The sequence below is a fragment of the Nicotiana tabacum genome, chromosome 9 (genome assembly GCF_000715075.1).
Source record: "Nicotiana tabacum cultivar K326 chromosome 9, ASM71507v2, whole genome shotgun sequence".
NCBI lineage: Eukaryota > Viridiplantae > Streptophyta > Magnoliopsida > Solanales > Solanaceae > Nicotiana > Nicotiana tabacum.
Genome location: NC_134088.1, coordinates 125,215,618 through 125,221,482, shown reverse-complemented (window position 1 = coordinate 125,221,482; position 5,865 = coordinate 125,215,618).

Sequence of the window (5,865 nt, the reverse complement as noted above, 5' to 3'; positions counted from 1 at the left end):
AATTATTTGTTATGTGAGATGTATGTGAATCACGTATAGGCAAGGTGACGAGTCTCTATACGTAGTCAAATTAATTATTTGCATAATTATTTGGAAATCATAAATCGTTTTAAATCATGAATGAATTATTATATAAATTGTTTCACTCATGTTCGTTATGAAATATTAATTCTTAAATTCTTGCAATAATTGTTACATTCTTATTTGACTTATGTGTCTTAATTGCTATTTGACATTTAACATACTAAATATTAAACTGCCTATTTTCTCCATAATTTTCATAATTAATTGCTAATTGTCATTGTTTGTTAATAAATAAATTATAATTATTGTGTGCCTTGATGCTTAATAGTTTCTCATTGCACGTGATATTTATTGGAGTAATTTTTATTACATTTATGAGTTGTTAAAATATATTGGGGGATCGGATTGCACGCCGCAACATACTTATTTAAAAGTCTATATTGGGGAATCGGGTTGCACGCCACAACGGAAATGAAAGTAAAAATATATTGGGGGATCGGATTGCACGCCACAACAGACTTATTTAAAAGTCTATATTGGGGGATCGGGTTGCATGCCGCAACAAAATTGATTAAAATGAATATATTGGAGGAAGGTTTGCACGTCGCAATAGAAACAAGTTGAGGAATTGTGATTGCTGAGTTGATTTCAATTATAAATATTAATTACTGGTCTTACTAATATTCCCATTATTATTATTATTATTATTGTTGTTATTAATATTATTGCGTACATGTTAAATGTAAGTGACCCGCCTTAGCCTCGTCATTACTTCGTCGAGGTTAGGCTCAACACTTACCAGTACATGAGGTCGGTTGTACTAATACTACACTTTGCACTTCTTGTGCAGATTTCGAAGCTGGTCCCAGCGGCGTACCATAGACTTGCTCGGATTTCAGCTACCCAGAGGAGACTTGAGGTATAACTGCACAGCGTCCGCAGTTCTGAAGTCCTCGTCTATCTTATTTTAGTTGTGTGTTTGCTTCCAGACAACTTTATTTTATTCAGACCTTTATTTGTATTATTCTAAAAGATCATGCACTTGTGACACCAATTCTGGGATGGTATTTAGACATCGATATTTTATGGATTATTCACTACATTTCAGACTTTACTTCCGTATTTGTTTCTTTGTTATTAATCACTTTAAAATGGATAATATTATTCTAACGTTGGCTTGCCCAACAAGTAAAATGTTAGGCGCCATCACGGTCCCGAATGTGGGAATTTCGGGTCGTGACAGTTGGTATCAAGGCACTAGGTTACATAAGTCTCACGAGTCACGAGCAAGCTTAGTAGAGTCTGAAGGATCGGTACGGAGACGTCTGTACCTAGCTCTCAAAGGCTATGAAGTTTAGGAACAATATCACTTCTTTCTTATTCTGTCGTGCGATTTTATTCTATCATCGATGATTGAACCATTCTATTCATATTCTCTCGCAGATGGTGAGAACACGTAATACATCTACCGATGGACAAGGACCAGAGCCCTCGGTGGCAACTATGGCCAGGGGTGGAGGTCGAGGCCGAGGTCGTGCTAGAGGCCAAGGCAGAGGTAGAGCTCAGTCTAGAGCTCGAGCAACAACATCTGTTATAGAACCTCAAGTGGACCTTCAGGAGGAGGTTCCAGTTCAGACTGTACCGGTTGGACCAGTTCAGGTTCCGGAAAGATTCATAGCTACTCCAGTGCTTCAGGACGCTCTAGTCCGTTTGGTAAGTCTTATGGAGTGCGTGGCCCAGAATGGTACATTTCCAGTGGCACCAACATTCTCACAGGCTGGGGGAGGAGCACAAAATCCCACTACTCCCGCTCCGGAACAGATGGCTCCCCAGAACCAGGCTCCAGCAGCCCCGCAAGTTGGGGTAGTTCGGCCAGTTGTTGCTGCACAGACCAGTGATAGGCCCGCCATGTCTTTTGAGGCCTTATTGAGACTGGATAAGTTTACTAAGTTCTTTCCAGTTCACTTCAGTGGTACACCTTCTGAGGACCCACATGATTATCTTGATCGCTACCATGAGGTGCTGCGGAACATGGGTATAGTTGAGACCAATGGGGTTGATTTTGTTATATTTCAGATGACGGGTTCCGCCAAGAGGTGGTGGAAAGTTTATACATTGACCAGACCAGTTTGATCGTCTGCACTTTCCTGGGAGGAGTTCTCTCAAATATTTCTGGAGAAGTTCCTTCCTATCACACTGAGAAAGGATTACCGCAAGCAATTTGAACATCTACAGCAGGGCAGCATGACTGTTACTCAATATGAGTCTCGTTTTGTGGATTTAGCCCGTCATGCTCTCCTTTTACTACCTACTGAGGGAGAGAGTGAGGAGGTTTATTGAGGGAATCACTCACCCTATCAGGCTTCAGATGGCCAAGGAAACCGGAAGTGAGATTTCCTTTCAGGCGGCTACTAATGTCGCGAGGAGGATCGAGATGGTTCTTGCACATGAGAGATGTTAGAGGTCTGATAAGAGGCCTCATCAGTTCGGTGGTTTCAGTGGTGCCTCGTTTGGAGGCAGGGATAATTTTTGTAGGGTTCATCCTCCCAGACCGTTTCATTCAACACTTCAGGCATCTCCCAGTGCTTCAGAAAGTCACAGTCCTATTATGCCTTACTCTAGGCAGCCATCATTTAGTGCACATTCAGTTCCTATCAGTACACCACCACTCCAGAGTCACTACAGCGGTTATTTGTCCCGTTGGGTCAGCTTCAGCTTCAGCCGCTACGACATCAGGATGGGTGTTATGAGTGTGGGAACATTGGTCACATCAGGAGGTATTACCCTAGGTTGTTGAGTAACAGATCTCGGCAGGATTCTTATGCCATTATACCGGCACCGGTTGCTTCACCGCCTGCTTATCCAGCTAGAGGTAGGGGTCAGGAAGTTAGAGGTGGAGGTCAGACAGTTAGAGGTGAAGGTTAGGCCGTTAGAGGTGGAGGCCATCCAGTTAGAGGCCGTCCCATGGACTCAGTTCAGAGTGGTGGGGCCTAACCCCGATTTTATGCTTTTCCAACTAGGCCTGAGGCCGAGTCATCTGATGATGTGATCACATGTATTATTCCAGTTTGCCATAGAGATACTTCAGTTCTATTTGATTCAAGATCTACTTATTCCTATGTATCATCCTATTTTGCTTCATATTTGGTTGTGCCTTGTGATTCTCTGAGTGCTTTTGTGTGTGTATCTACACCGGTGGGAGACTCTGTTGTAGTAGATCATGTCTATTGTTCATGTGTGATTACTATTGGTAGTCTTGAGACTAGTTTAGATATTCTACTTCTTTATATGGTAGATTTTGATGTCATCTTGGGTATGGATTGGTTGTCACCTTATCATGCTATGGATTGTCATGCCAAGACAATGACCCTGGCCATGCCTGGTTTACCTCGATTAGAGTGGAAAGGAACTCCTGGTCATTCTACCAATAGGGTTATTTCTTATATGAAAGATGGGTGTATGGTCGAGAAAAGGTGTCTATCCTATTTGGCTTATATTCGCGATCCCAGTGCGGATGTTTCTTCTATGGACTCAATACCAGTTGTTCGTGAATTCCCAGAAGTATTTCCTACAGATTTGCCGGGAATGCCACCCGACAGAGATATTGACTTCTGTATTAATTTGGCTCCGGGCACTCAGCCCATTTCTATCCCACCATACTGTATGGCCCCGCCAGAGTTGAAAGAATTGAAGGAGCAATTACAAGACTTACTTGATCAGGGATTCATTAGACCCAGCGTCTCGCCCTGGGGTGCACCGGTATTATTTGTAAAGAAGAAAAATGGTTCAATGCGAATGTGTATAAATTATCGGGAGTTGAACAAGGCCACTATCAAAAATAAATATCCGCTGCCAAGAATTGATGACTTATTCGATCAGCTTCAGGGTGCCAAGGTATTTTCAAAGATCGACTTGAGGTCTGGTTACCATAAGTTGAATATTAGGGCATCTGATGTCCGTAAGACAGCTTTCCGGACTCAGTATGGCATTACGAATTCCTAGTGATGTCATTTGGGCTGATAAATACTCCAGCAGCATTTATGGATTTGATGAATCGGGTGTTCAAGGCTTATTTGGATTCCTTTGTGGTTGTGTGTCATTGATGATATCTTGATTTACTCCAGCAGTTGAGAGGAGCATGAACAACATCTTCGGAATGTGCTTCAGACTTTCAATAATAATCAATTATATGCCAAATTTTCAAAATATGAATTTTGGTTAGACTCAGTTGCCTTTTTGGGGCATGTTGTAACGGTAGAAGGCATAAAGGTGGATCCTAAGAAGATTGAGGCTGTTCAAAATTGGCCTAGACCTACTTCAGTTACAGAGATCGGGAGTTTCCTGGGTTTGGCAGGTTATTATCGTCGGTTCGTGGAAGGGTTTTCATCTATAGAAAACCCATTGACCAGACTGACCCATGAAGGTGTCCCATTCAGATGGTCAGACGAGTGTGAGTTGAGCTTTTAGAAGCTCAAGACTACTTTGACTATGGCGCCAGTGTTGGTATTACCCATAGGTTCAGGATCGTATACGGTATATTGTGACGCATCTAACATTGGGCTTGGTGCAGTATTAATGAAAGATGGCAAGGTAATTGCATATGCATCGCGGAAGTTGAAAGTTCACGAGAAGAATTATCATGTTCATGACTTAGAATTGGCAGCCATTGTTCATGCGCTGAAGATTTGGAGGCATTACCTCTACGGTGTCTCGTGTAAGGTATTTACTGATCATCGTAGCCTTCAGTATCTGTTCAAACAAAAGGATCTTAATTTGAGGCAGAGAATATGGTTGGAGTTATTGAAAGACTATGATATCACCATTTTGTACCACCCCGAAAAGGCCAATGTGGTGGCCGATGCTTTGAATAGAAAGGTTGTGAGTATGAGCAATCTTGCGTATATTGCGATGGGTGAGAGACCGTTAGCTGTAGATGTCTAGACTTTGGCTAATCAGTTCGTGAGGTTAGATGTTTCAGAGCCCAGACGGGTTTTAGCTTGCACAGTCGCTCGGTCTTCTTTATATGAGCGCATCATAGGGCGACATTATGTTGATCCTCATTAACTTGTCCTCAAGGACACGGTGCACCACGGTGATGCCAAATAGGTTGTTGTGGGGCAGTATGGAGTTCTGCGAATACAGGGTCGTATTTGTGTGCGTAATGTGGATGGGCTTCGTGAATTAATTCTGGGAGAGGCCCACAGTTCCAGGTATTTTATTCATCCGGGTGCCGCTAAAATGTATCAAGATTTACGGCAACATTATTGGTGGAGGAGGATGAAGAAGGACATAGTTTCATATGTAGCTCGGTGTATAAATTGTCAACAAGTCAAGTACGAGCATTAGAGACCTGGTGGTTTGCTTCAGAAGTTAGAAATTCTTGAGTGGAAGTGGGAGCGTATCACTATGGATTTTGTTGTTGGGCTCTTACGGACTCAAAGAAATTTGACACAGTTTGGGTAATTGTGGACAGGTTGACCAAGTCAACACATTTTATTCCAGTGGCAGTTACCTATTCTTCAGAGCGGTTAGCTGAAATTTACATTTGTGAGATTGTCCGCCTTCACGGTGTGCCCGTGTCTATTATTTCAGATCGAGGTACGTAGTTTACCTCACACTTTTGGAGGGTTGTACATCGTGAGTTAGGCACGCGGGTTGAGTTGAGTACAGCGTTTCATCCACAGACAGACGGACAGTCAGAGCACACTATTCAGATATTGGAAGATATGCTTCGCGCCTGTGTTATAGACTTTGGAGGTTCTTGGGATCAGTTCTTTCCACTTGCGGAGTTTGCTTATAATAATAGCTATCAGTCGAGCATTCAGATGACTCTATATGAGG